Consider the following 13231-nt stretch of genomic DNA (forward strand, 5'->3'; position numbering starts at 1 on the left):
TCCAACATGCCCCAAAGGTGGCAACCTCAAGCCAGTGGCGTAGTGCTGCCCAACCTCCGTCTCTTCCTGTACCAACTGCTCCTCGCCCCACCCCGCCTTCCACCAGTCTTGCACCCAACACCTAAAGCCTCCTCCCCGACCCCGCTCCGAGTCCCCTTCCCCCGGGGAAGAAGAAATGGACACGCAGGATGACGGAGGAGAGGGTCCTTCCTCCAGACCTCTTCGGCCCCAAGGCCTTGCTCCTTCCGTGGACTTGGGAGATGGTCTCGCCACCAGAGCCCCCCCCAGCCTCCCTTTCTTGACCCCCTTCAGAAGACCTGGAACTGTCTTTCCCTTCCCCAGCACCCCATCGTGCCCCCAAGGAACTGACCCCTCCCGTACCCAGGAGGACGTCACTCCCACCCCAGTTCCCAAACCACCAGTGGGTTCGTCCCATTAATGTGCGACGCCCACTCTACTCCCCCTACTTCCCCGGTTTCTACTACTCCTCCGCGGAGCATTAGCTCTTTTTCCCTTGTTCAACATAACTGCATGGGTAGCTGGAACGTGTTTCTTTCTCTCTTTAATGCTTTGGTTGCTTTACCCTCTCCCCCAGTGCTTGTTGCCCTTCAAGACCCTCCTTTCTTTCGCGGAAAGCTACCACAGTTCGCTGGTTTTAAGTCCTTTTCCCCCCCGCTGGAGTTCAGGGAGAAGCTAAAGGTGGCAGTTTTTGCGCTACACTCTTTCGTTGAGGTTGTTTGTTTTGTTCCCGCTTTTTTCGGCAACCCTGCCCTGATGGCAGTGGATGTCTACACCCCACTCGACTTGTTTGACTCCTCCCACGTGAGGTTTCGCCTGGTCAACCTTTATTTCTTTTGGACAACATCATCGCTCTACCGTTCTGTTTCCTCAGAGGAAGCTTTCCCTGCTCTTGACTTCCCCACCCTCGTGGTGGGTGACTTCAACATCCACCATCCCTAGTGGGATCCCGACCGTCCCTTGAGGAAAGGGGAAATCGGCACCTCTACTCCCTACGCGGAACTGTCCCAGGAACGCTTCGTCTCCCTCCTGAATACACCTGGAGTGTTTACTCGATTCTCTCTGGGCCAGGACCATGCACCCTCGGTGGTCGACTTAGCCTTCGCCAACCAACACCTCGCGCCCTATGTGGAAACATGGGATGCCTCTCTCCAGTCCACCGGGTCAGATCATGTCCTAATAGCAATAACCTTGACGTCTCCACTTCGCTCCCCCCCCAAACTTACGCCACACTGGAAAGCTACACACTAGACCAAGGTCCTGGAGGACCTCGGCTCCCTCAAGATTCCGCCACCTCCACCCCTCCTGACACAGCAAGCACTTAACACATGGCTTGATATCAACCTTGGTAGGATACGTCTGATCCTGGCCAGACACACACCGATGAAAAGACCCTCCCCAAGATCATAGCCTTGGTGGTCCGACACCTTGTCTGACTTAAGGAAAGTTCACCATTCTCATGCCCGTGTGGCCCGTACATCCCCATCGAATGACACCCGAGCGTCTGCTCGCTTGGCCAACAATGCCTGTTTCAAGTCTATCAAGAAGGCTAAGAAGGAACACTGGTCACGTTTCCTTGAGAGTGCCACCACCCAAAATGTGTGGATGGCCAAGAGGTTCACCTTCGGCAAACCCCCGGAGCGTTTCCCATCCCTCCCACAGGCAACATCACCCATGGAGCTGAACGAAGCACTGCTCTCCCACTTCTTCCCTCCCAAGCCCCCCGCTTTCTGCCGGCCTATTCTAAGGGCTTTCAAAGACGCGCCCCCCCTGTTGAAGGAAGAAATTGCCGCAGTGCTCTGCAGGCACTCGTCCTCCTTGGCACCTGGTCCCAACCTTTTCCCATACTCTGTTTGGAAGAGGATTAATATATCCTGTCCCTCTCTGTTGGTTGAGCTCCTCTCTCCACTGGTCTTATTTGGTTTCCACCCGGCGTCACTCAAGATGGCGAATGGCGTGGTCCTAGACTAGCCTGGCAAACCCTAGTATGACACCCCTGCCTCCTTCTGGATTATCGTCCTCCTGGAAACAGTCTCCAAAATCCTGGAAAGGGTAATAGCAAACCGCCTTTCACCTTTGGCTAGATCGCTTGGCCTACTCCACCCCCATCAGTGCGGCTCCCTTCTGGAGCTCAGCACCTTCGATGCCAGTGTGTCTCTGGCACACGAAGTCCAGACACTGCAATGCCCCCAGTTAGTCACGTCCACCCTGTTCCTTGATATCAAGGGGGGTTTTGATAATGTCTCCCCTTATGACCTCTTCCATATGCTACGCTCGAAAGGCATACCACCATACCTATGCTCTTGGGTTAGGTCCTTCTTGACAGACAGGCAATGCCGGCTTGTCTTCCACGGTTCGCCCAGAATCTTCAAATCAGTTCAGATGGGCACCCAGCAGGGCTCACCAATCTCTCCTCTCTTATTTGTCATCTACATCTTGTCCCTCCACTTTCCGGTACCACGTGGTCTAATCTTGTCATATGTGGACGATTTCGCGGTTACTGTTACCTCCAACTCCTACAGGAGGAATGTCTAACACCTCCAGCATCTAGTTAAGATGTTGACTGAAAGGGGCAGGCGGCTTGGGGTCTCCTTGTCTGTACCCAAAACTGAACTCATGCACTGGAGGACGCCCAGACAAAGGGACCTGACGTCCACTCTCCCCATCGTCATCGATGGACTCCTTTTTCACCCCTCCGGGGTGGTCAGAGGGCTAGGCCACTGGTTCAAACCGGCCTCTTGCTCTCTCAGGTGGGCTACCAACACTCATTTTTCGAAGCGCCTCGCACTTGCCCATGGTGCGTTCTCCATGCTTAAAAGGCTCTCGGGTCCTGGTAAGGATCTTGCCCCCTTCCTCTCCCACAGGCTGGTGTCCTCCCTCATCACGCCCATACTGCTCTTCGGTGTAGACCTTTTCTCACCCTCAACCACCATGACCAATCGCCTTGCTGTCTTCTGGAGGCAGGTACAAAGGTGGGTCGCCAACTGTTTCTCCGAGACCCCCACAGTGATCCCCCCATGCGAATCGGCTCTTCCCCCGGTCCAATGCCTCATCGAATACCGCCAACGCCTGGCGGCGCCGAGGATGGTGTGCCCCCCCCCAGAGAGGAACCCAGCTACCGTGTGGCTGCACTCCTCATTCTCCTCAACGTCCTCTTACCATTCCCCAGAAGACCACCGAGCCTTAACGATAGTGCTTACTCTGGGTTACAGACCTCTGAACTGGAGAACCCCCGAACCATCCCCTCCCGTAAGGAGGCATCTTCCGCTTGATGCAATAGCCCACAGAGTGGTCAAGCTTGTTGGTGGTCTTTCTCACATCCCACCAGCATCGCCTGTCCTCCTTCCCTCACCCCTACCCCGAGCGGCATCTAACGACCCCCCCTTTCCGCCCCTTAAAAGAGGTTGCCGGCAGTTCCTCCTGAATGTCTGGTCCAGACAGTACCCACCGCCACCCCGATACAATTACTCGCCCACACTGTCACCCCACCCCTTCATGGAGCTGGGAAAGTTCGTGGCGGGCTGAATCCACTAGATGAGGTCAGGAAAGAGCTACCTGGCCACCCACCGCTCATGGAGAGACCCAGACGCTCCAGATGCCTGCCCCTACTGCGAGGAGGAACCCGAGTCTTTCCACTACGCCATTCTCACTTGCCCCTCCCGCGCCAGAGCCAGAGACGCCCACCTCCTGGAGGTCGAGTGCCTGGATGAGGGGGAGCCCATCTGGATATCACCAGTGCTGCTTTACGGCCTATCTGCGTACATCTCCACCACCTCAACCTGATTCCCCCCAGACTTACCTGCATTCAGAGATCCCCCCTCTGGGGTCACCCGTGTCGGGCGTCCCACTTCCTCACCTGGCTCCTCCTCTTCGGCCTAGACCCAGAGAAGTTGGCACACTTGTTTGGTTTCCTTGTTTGTAGGATTTCATTTAAGTTTAGTTTGAATGTTTCCCTTGATAGTAAGCTATTATGCATTTTGCAATATGGGTTGTTCGCGCTTGTTGGAGGCACTGGTTTGGTTTCTTTTGTTTGTTGGTTTGGGATTAAGGTTTCGTTTACGCCATAGCTAGCGCTGCATGCGAGTTCTTGTACCTAAACAATGAATACATGATTATAAAAAAAAAAAAAAAAAAAACTCATAGTAAAGCATGCTCCACGCCCTCTTCTTTCCCCCCCCCCTACGTTCTACTTCTGCTCTCAACACCATCTGCATCTTGTGAACAAACCCCTATCACTTCACGATCCTCCTAGCCTATGACCAGGGACTGTCTCTCATTGCTAGACCCTAGATACCTCAGCACGCTCACGTTCAGGCATGCCTGTGTCCAACCAGGGCACTGCCTCCCACCCTCCTACGCAACCGTCGTCGGCTGTCCCGATCCTTCCTATTCACGAAAACCTAGCCAGGTTGATCCACTCTGCGAGAGCCCTGCTAGATTGGCCCCCCGAAAGGTTACCCCTCATCTCCCGTCAGGAGGTTTTGGAACTCTCTACTGAGGAGTGCTACCTGCTCCCCCTCGTGTCCCCTCTCGTACACGGAATGTCCGCCCTCTCCCGTACTGTCGACGAGCTCAACGCTAGAGTTCATGACCTATCATCTCAGATTGCAAACACACTCCCTTCCCAGGACTCCCCGGTCAATACCACCAACATTTCGGCAAGCTCCGTCGCCTCCCTCCAAGCATCAATCTGGGATCTGTCCTCTAGGTTCGTGGCAAACCCTGCTCCACTACCCCAACCACCTGTGTTGGCCGCCGCTGCCCCGCTTCCTAGGCCATCCCGAAAGGGTAAAGAGCAAGCCACCAACACCCCTACCCCCACCCTTCCTGAGGTATTGCCATCGGGATACCCGGCTTTCTACAATCCAGACCTCTCCAACTACGATACAGCTATAGGCCTGTACCGGGGCAACCCTGCTGCCTACGCGGCCAAGTATCCCAGGACATCGGAAGCACAGGAAATAGAGGGATAGCAAGTACCCCGACCCAGCTGAGTTCCTCCCAGGAATTCCCAATCCAGACGACCCCCCCCCTGGTAAAACCAGAATGTCCTATTCTGAGGCCGCGTACTCAGGGCCCTCAAGGTCCAAAAAGAAACAAGGTGGCTCCACTCCCTCAGCGGCACAAGTCACGAAAACAGTTCCCAGGTCGGCTAGTCCTCCCGCCCCTCGGCCACTCCCCGCTGCTGAGGGAAGGTTCTTTGCTCCTTGTTCACTCGCTGCTCCCCACACTCTGAGCAGAGAAATTGCGGCTTCCTTTCCTGACACCACAGCGACGGTCCTTAAAGAGGCCAATTGCCCCCTCCTAAAAGCTTTTAAAGCCAAAGTCAACGACTGGTGCACAATGACCCTTTTTGCCCTTGATCCTCACATACTGGCAACCGCATACGCTCCCTACTACAAAGCCCTCTCCTCCTGTCTCAATAACGCCTACCCTGTGGGCGAAAACCCCTACCTCTGCTTCCGCCGTGCGCCCAACGAGGTGCAACTGGGAGTCCACTCCCTCCCTGTCTCCTTCCTCCCTGACAATCAGGAGGCCCTGCTGGGCACCCTAAGGGAAATTATCCTAAATGTCAAGGAAGTACGGATCCTCTCAGCACGGTTCCTTGTGCAGGATGAGGAGATTCGGCTCTCCAAAGCAAACACTTCATGCATCGTCAGGGTCGCACCCACAGATGTGGTCAAGATGGTGGGCAGGACCACCCTATATTCCTCCCATTGCCTGATTGAACGAGCCTTCTCCGTGACCAAATTCAGCCAATGCAAGAACTGCTGGGGCTACAGCCATCAGGCACCCAGGTGCAAAACCGACCACCCGGTCTGGCCAATATGCACCCTCAGCCATACAAAGGCATCCCACCGCTGTCAGAACCCGACATGCCGCAAAGGTGGCAACCTCAAACCAGTGGCATACTGCTGCCCCACTTCCGTCCCCTTCTGTACCAACTGCTCCTCAGCCCACCCCGCCTTCAATCAGTCATGCGCCCAGCCCACAAAGCCCCCTCCCTCGCCTCCCGCTGAGTCTCCTCCTCCCGGGGAGGAAGAAATGGACACGCAGGACGATGGAGAAGAGGGTCCTTCCTCCAGACCTCTTCGGCCCCAGAGTCTTGCTTCTTCCGTAGACTTGTGAGATGGTCTTACTACCAGAGCCCCGCCCAGCCTCCCTTTCTCGACCCCCTTCAGAAGACCTGGAAGTGTCTTCCCCATCCCCAGCACCCCATCGCGCCACCAAGGAACTGACCCCTCCCGTACCCAGGAGGACGTCACTCCCACCCCAGTGCCCAAACCACCAGCGGGTTCGTCCCATTACTGTGCGATGCCCACTCTACTCCTCCTCCTTCCCAGGTTTCTACTACTCCTCCGCGGAGCACTAGCTCCTTTTCTCTTGTTCAACACAACTGTATGGGTAGCTGGAATGTGTTTCTCTCACTCTTTAATGCTTTGGTTGCTTTACCCTCCCCTCTAGTGCTTGTTGCCCTTCAAGATCCTCCTTGCTTTCGTGGAAAACTCCCACAATTCGCTGGCTTTAAGTCATTTTCCCCCCCGACGGCACTCGGGGTCAAGCCACGGGTGGCAGTATTTGCACTGCGCTCCTTTTTTGATGTTGTTTCTCTTGTTCCTGTGTTTTTTGACAACCCTGCCTTGATGGCAGTGGATGTCTATACTCCATCTAGGTTGTTTGACTCCTCCCACAAGAAGTTTCGTTTGGTCAACCTGTATTCCATTTGGACAAGATCGTCGCTCTACCGCTCTGTTTTCCTAGAAGAGGCCTTCCCTGCTATCGACTTCCCAACCCTTATGGAGGGAGATTTCAATATTCACCACTCCTAACGGGATCCAGACCATCCCCTACAGAAAAAGGAAATCCGTACCTCCACTCCTTAAGCAGAACTGTCCCAGGAACGCTGTTTCTCCCTCCTGAATACTCCTGGAGTGTTTACTTGATTTTCACTAGGCCAAGATCATTCACACTATGTGCTTGACCTGGCCTTCACCAACTAACACCTCGCGCCCTTCGTAGAAACAAGGAATTCTTCTATGCAGTCTACCGGCTCAGATTATGTCCCAATAGCAATAACGTTAATGTCCCCGCTTCTCTCCCCCCCCCAGCTTATACAATACTGGAAAGCCACCGACTGGACCATGATCTTGGAAGATCTCAGCTCCCTCATAATTCCGCCACCTCTGCCCCTCCCAACACAGCAAGCTCTCAATACATGGCTTGACATTAACCTTGGCAGGATACGTTTGGTTCTCGCCAGACACACACCGATGAAGAAGCCCTCAGCATGATCTAAGCCTTGCTGGTCCGACACTTTGTCTGACTTGAGGAAGGTCCACCACTCCAGGGCCCGAGAGGCCCGAACATTCCCTTCAGATAACACTCGGGCGTCAGCGCTCTTGGCCAAGAATGCCTACTTCAAGGCTATCAAGAAGGCTAAGAAGGAGCACTGGTCTCGGTTGCGGGAGAGTGCTACCACTCAAAATGTTTGGATGGCCAAGAGGTTCACCTTTGGAAAATCCCCAGAGAGATTCGCGTCCCTACCACAAGCAACCTCCCCCATGAAGCTGAACGATGCTCTGCTTTCCCACTTCTTTCCCCCTAAACCCCCCGCCTTCTGCCCACCCATTCTTAGGGCCTTTAAAGACGCGCCGCCCCAACTGGTGGAAGAAATAGCCACAGTACTCGGAAAGTCCTCATCCTCCTCGGCTCCTGGCCCCGACCTTTTTCCATACTCTGTTTGGAAGAGGATCAACAAATCCCGCCACTCTCTGTTGGTTGAACTCCTATCCCCGCTGGTTTCATTTAGTTTCTACCCGGTGTCTCTCAAGATGGCAAATGGTGTAGTCCAGGACAAACGAGGCAAACCCTCCAACGACACTCCTGCCTCCTTCCAAATAATCGTCCTCCTGGAGACAGTTTCCAAGATCCTGGAAAGGACAATAGCGAATCGCCTCTCACCACTGGCTAGATCTCTTGGCCTACTCCACCATATCAATGGGGCTCCCTGCCGGGGCTCAGTACCTTCAACGCCTGTGCAACTTTGGCCTATGAAGTCCAGACACTACAACGCCCCCAGTTGGTAGCGTCCACCTTGTTCCTTGATATCAAGGGAGGCTTTGACAATGTCTCCCTAAATGACCTCTTCCATATGCTAGACTCGAAAGGAATACCACCATATCTCTGCTTGTGGGTCAGCTCCTTCTCGACAGACAGGCAATACCGTCTTGTCTTCCAGGACTCGCCCAGGGTTTTCAATCCAGTTCAGGTTGGCACCCCACAAGGATCACCAATCTCACCTCTTCTATTTGTCATCTACGTCTCGTCCCTCCACTTTCCAGTACTGCGCGGTCTTATCTTGTCCTATGTGGACGATTTCGCGGTTACTGTTACCTCCAGTTCCTACAGAAGGAATGTCCAATGCCTCCAACACCTGGTCAAGATGCTGACTCAAAGGAGCAGGCTGCTTGGTGTTTCCTTCTCTGTACCCAAAACTGAACTTATGTACTGGAGGATGCCCAGACAAAGGGACCTCACATCCACTCTCCCCATCGTCATTGATGGTCTCCTCTTCCGCCCCTCCGGGGTGGTCCGATGGCTCAGACACTGGTTTGAGTCAGCCTCCAGCTCCCTCCGTTGGGCTACCAACACCCACTTCTCGAAGCGTCTTGCACTAGCCTAGGGGGTCTTCTCAATGATTAGAAGTCTCTCTGGTCGTGGGAAAGGACTCGCCCCCTTCCTCTGCCAGAGGCTAGCATCCTCCCTCCTTGCACCAATACTCCTCTTCTGTGCAGATTTGTTCATGCCCTCAGCCACCATGACCGACCGGCTTTCCGTCTTTTGGAGACAAGTCCAGCGGTGGGTCACCAACTGTTTCTCTGAACCCCTACCGGTATTCTCCCCTGTGAGTCGGCCCTTCCACCGGTCCAATTCCTTGTCGAACACCATCAGTGCCTGGCGGCACTTAGGATGATATGCCTTCCTCCAGAAAGGAATGCAGCTACTGCACGGCTGCACTCCTCCTTCCCCACGACCTCTTCTTACCCCTTCCCGGAGGACTACTGTGGCTTGACGGTGGGTCTTACCCTGGGCTACAGACTCCGAAATTGGAAAACACCCAAGCCATCCCCTCCCGTAAGGAGGGATCTCCCAATTGATGCTATAGCCCACAGAGTGGTCATGCTAGTTGGCAATCTCTCTTATGTCCCACAAGCATTGCCCGTCCTCCTCTCTATACCCCTACCCTCCGCAGCTCCTGGAGATCTCCCCTTCCCAGCCCTCAAAAGACGCTGCTGACAGTTCCTACTAAACATTTGGGTAAAGCAGTACCCACTACCACCACGATACGCATACTTGCCCCCGCTGTCGCCCCACCCGTTTATGGAGCTGGAGAAATTCTTGGCGGGTCGCATCCACTGAATGAGGTCTGCGAAGAGTTACCTGGCCGCCCACCATTCTTGCAGAAACCCAGAGACCCCGGATACCTGCCCCTACTGCGAGGAAGGGCCTAAATCTTTCCACCACGCCATTCTCAACTGCCCCTCACACACCAGAGCCAGAGACACCCACCTCCTAGGGTTCCAGTGCCTGGATGAAGGAGAGCCCATCAGGACGTCACCGGTGCTGCTTCATGGCCTGGCCACATACATCTCCTCTACTTGAACCGGCTGCCCTCCGGACATGCCTGCATTCAGAGATCCCCCCTCTGGGGCCCACACCGTCGGGCGGCCCCTTTCCTCCCTCAGCTCCTTGTCATCGGCTTAAGCCAAGGGTGTTGGCACAATTGTTTGGTTTCCTTGTTTGTAGGATTTCGCTTTAAGTTTAGTTTGAATGTTTCCCTTTATAGTAAGCTATTATGCGTCTTGCGATATGGGTTGTTAGCACTTTTTGGAGGCACTGGTTTGGTTTCTTTTGTTTTTTTTGTTTGGGATTAAGGTTTTGTTTACGCCGTAGCTACCACTGCATGTGAGTTCTTGTACCTAAACAATGAATACATGATTATAAAAAAAAAAAAAAAAAAAAAAAGGACTTAAAGTAAAGGGGATCCGCCAGTGGGATCCCGACCGTCCCCAATGGAAAAGGGAAATCCGTACCTCTATTCCTTACGCAGAACTTTCCCAGAAACGCTGTTTCTCCCTCCTGAATATTCCCGGAGTGTTTACTCGATTTTCGGTAGGCCAAGATTAGGCGTCCTCTGTGCTTGACCTGGCCTTCCCCAACCAACACCTCGCACCCTTTGTAGAAACATGGGATTCTTCTCTGCAGTCCACCGGGTCAGATCATATCCCAATAGCAATAACGTTGACATCCCCACTTCTCCCCCCCCCCATCTTCTACCGCACTGGAAAGCCACCGACTGGACCAAGGTCTTGGAAGATCTCGGCTCCCTCAAGATTCTGCCGCCTCCGCCCCTCCCAACACAGCAAGCACTCAGCACATGGCTCGACATAAACCTTGGCAAGATACATTTAGCCCTCGTCAGACACACACCGATAAAAAAACCCTCTACAAGATCAAAACCTTGGTGGTCCAACACTTTGTCCAGCTTGAGGAAGGTCCACCACTCCAGGGCCTGAGAGGCCCACACATCACCTTCAGATAACACTCGGGCATCAGCGCGCTTGGCCAAGAATGCCTACTTCAAGGCTATCAAGAAGGCTAAGAAGAAGCACTGGTCTCGGTTCCATGAGAGTGCTACCACTCAAAATGTTTAGACAGCCAAAAGGTTCGCCTATGGCAAACCCCTAGTGAGATTCCCGTCCCTACCACAAGCAACCTCCCATATGGAGCTGAACGATGCTCTGCTTTCCCACTTCTTTCCCCCTAAACCCCCCACCTTCTGCCCACCCATTCTTAGGGCCTTCAAAGACGCGCTCCCCCTGCTGGTGGAAGAAATAACCGCAGCACTCCGAAAGTCCTCATCCTCCTTGGCTCCTGACCCCGACCTTTTCCCATACTCTATTTGGAAGAGGATCAACAAATCCTGCCCCTCTCTGTTGGTTGAATTCCTATCCCCGCTGGTTTCATTTAGTTTCCACACAGTGTCGCTCAAGATGGCGAATGGTGTAGTCCTGGACAAACCAGGCAAATCCTCCTACAACACTCCTGCCACCTTGCGAATAATCGTCCTCCTGGAGACAGTTTCCAAAATCCTGGAAAGGATAATAGCGAATCGCCTCTCACTACTGGCTAGATTGCTTGGCCTGCTCCACCCACATCAATGCGGCTCCCTTCCGGGGCTCAGAACCTTTGACCCCTGCGCAACTCTGGCCCATGAAGTCCAAATGCTATAACGCCCCCAGTTGGTGGCATCCACCTTGTTCCTTGATATCAAGGGAGGCTTTGACAATGTCTCCCCAAATGACCTCTTCAATATGCTATCCTCGAAAGGCATACCACCATATCTCTGCTTGTGGGTCAGGTCCTTGTTGACAGACAGGCAATGCCATCTTGTCTTCCAGGGCTCGCCCAGGGTTTTCAGACCAGTTCAGGTTGGCACCCTACAAGGATCACCAATCTCACCTCTTCTATTTGTCATCTACGTCTCGTCCCTACACTTTCCAGTACCGCGCCGTCTTATCTTGTCCTATGTGGATGATTTCGAGGTTACTGTTGCCTCTAGCTCCTACAGAAGGAATGTCCAACACCTCCAGCACCTGGTCAAGATGCTGACTCAAAGGGGCAGGTGGCTTGGTGTTTCCTTCTCTGTACCCAAGACTGAACTTATGCACTGGAAGACGCCCACACAAAGGGACCTCACATCCACTCTCCCCCTCGTCATTGATGGTCTCCTCTTCCACCCCTCTGGGGTGGTCCAATGGCTCGGACACTGGTTTGAGTTAGCCTCCTGCTCCCTCCATTGGGCTACCAACATCCACTTCTCCAAGCGTCTTGCACTTGCCTAAGGGGTTTTCTCAATGATTAGAAGGCTCTGTGGTCCCGGCATAGGACTCGCCCCCTTCCTCTGCCATAGGCTAGCATCCTCCCTCCTTGTACCAATACCCCTCTTCAGTGTAGACTTGTTCACGCCCTCAGCTACCAGGACTGATCGGCTTTCCGTCTTTTGAAAACAAGTCCAGTGGTGGGTCACCAACTGTTTCTCCGAAACCGCTACCAGTATTCTCTCCTGCGAGTCGGCCCTTCCACTGATCCAATGCTTTGTCCAACACCGTCAGTGCCTGGCGGCACTTAGGATGGTATGCCTCCTCCCAGAAAGGAATCCAGCCACTGCGCAGCTGCACTCATCATTCCCCGCAACCTCATGTTACTGCTCCCCGGAGGACCGCCGTGGCTTGACGGTGGGTCTTACCCCGGACTACAGACTCCTATATGGGAAATCCCCTGAGCCATCACCTCCAGTAAGGAGGCATCTCTCGCTTCATGCTATAGCCCAGAGAGTGGTCAGGCTAGTCTGCAATCTCTCTTGTGTCCCACCAGTATCACCTGCCCTCCTCTCTGTACCCCTGCCCCCCGCAGCTCATGGAGATCCCCCCTTCCCGGCCCTTAAAAGAGACTGCCGACAGTTCCTACTAAACATCTGGGTAACGCAGTACCCACCACCACAACGATACGCATACTCGCCCATGCTGTCACCCCACCCCTTTATAGGGCTGGGGAATTTCGTGGCGGGCCGCATCTACCAAAACAGGTCAGGGAAGAGTTACCTGACCGCGCACCGCTCTTGGAGAGATCCGGACGTCCCAGACACCTGCCCCTACTGCGAGGAAGGGCCTGAATCTTTCCACCACGCCATTCTCAACTGCCCCTCATGCACCAGAGCCAGAGACGCCCACCTCCCAGGGGTTGAGTGCCTGGATGAAGGGGAGCCCATCTGGACATCGCCGGAACTGCTTCATGGACTGGCCGCATACATCTCCTCCACTTCAACCAGCTTCTCCCCGGACATGCCTGCATTCAGAGATCCCCCCTCTGGGGCCCGCACCGTCGGGCGCCCCCTTTCCTCTCTCGACTCCTCCTCCTCGGCCTAAGCCAGGGGTATTGGCACACATATTTGGTATCCTTGTTTGTAGGATTTTGCCTTAAGCTTATTTTGAATGTTTCCCTTTATAGTAAGCTATTATGCGTTTTGCGATATGGGTTGTTCACGCTTTTGCAGGCACTGGTTTGGTTTCTTTGGTTTTGTTTGTTTGAGATTAAGGCTTTGTTTATGCCATAGCTACAGCTGCATGCGAGTTCTTGTACCTAAACAATG

This window comes from Tuber melanosporum (genome assembly GCF_000151645.1).
Source record: "Tuber melanosporum whole genome shotgun sequence assembly, scaffold_77, strain Mel28".
Taxonomy (NCBI): Eukaryota; Fungi; Ascomycota; class Pezizomycetes; order Pezizales; family Tuberaceae; genus Tuber; species Tuber melanosporum.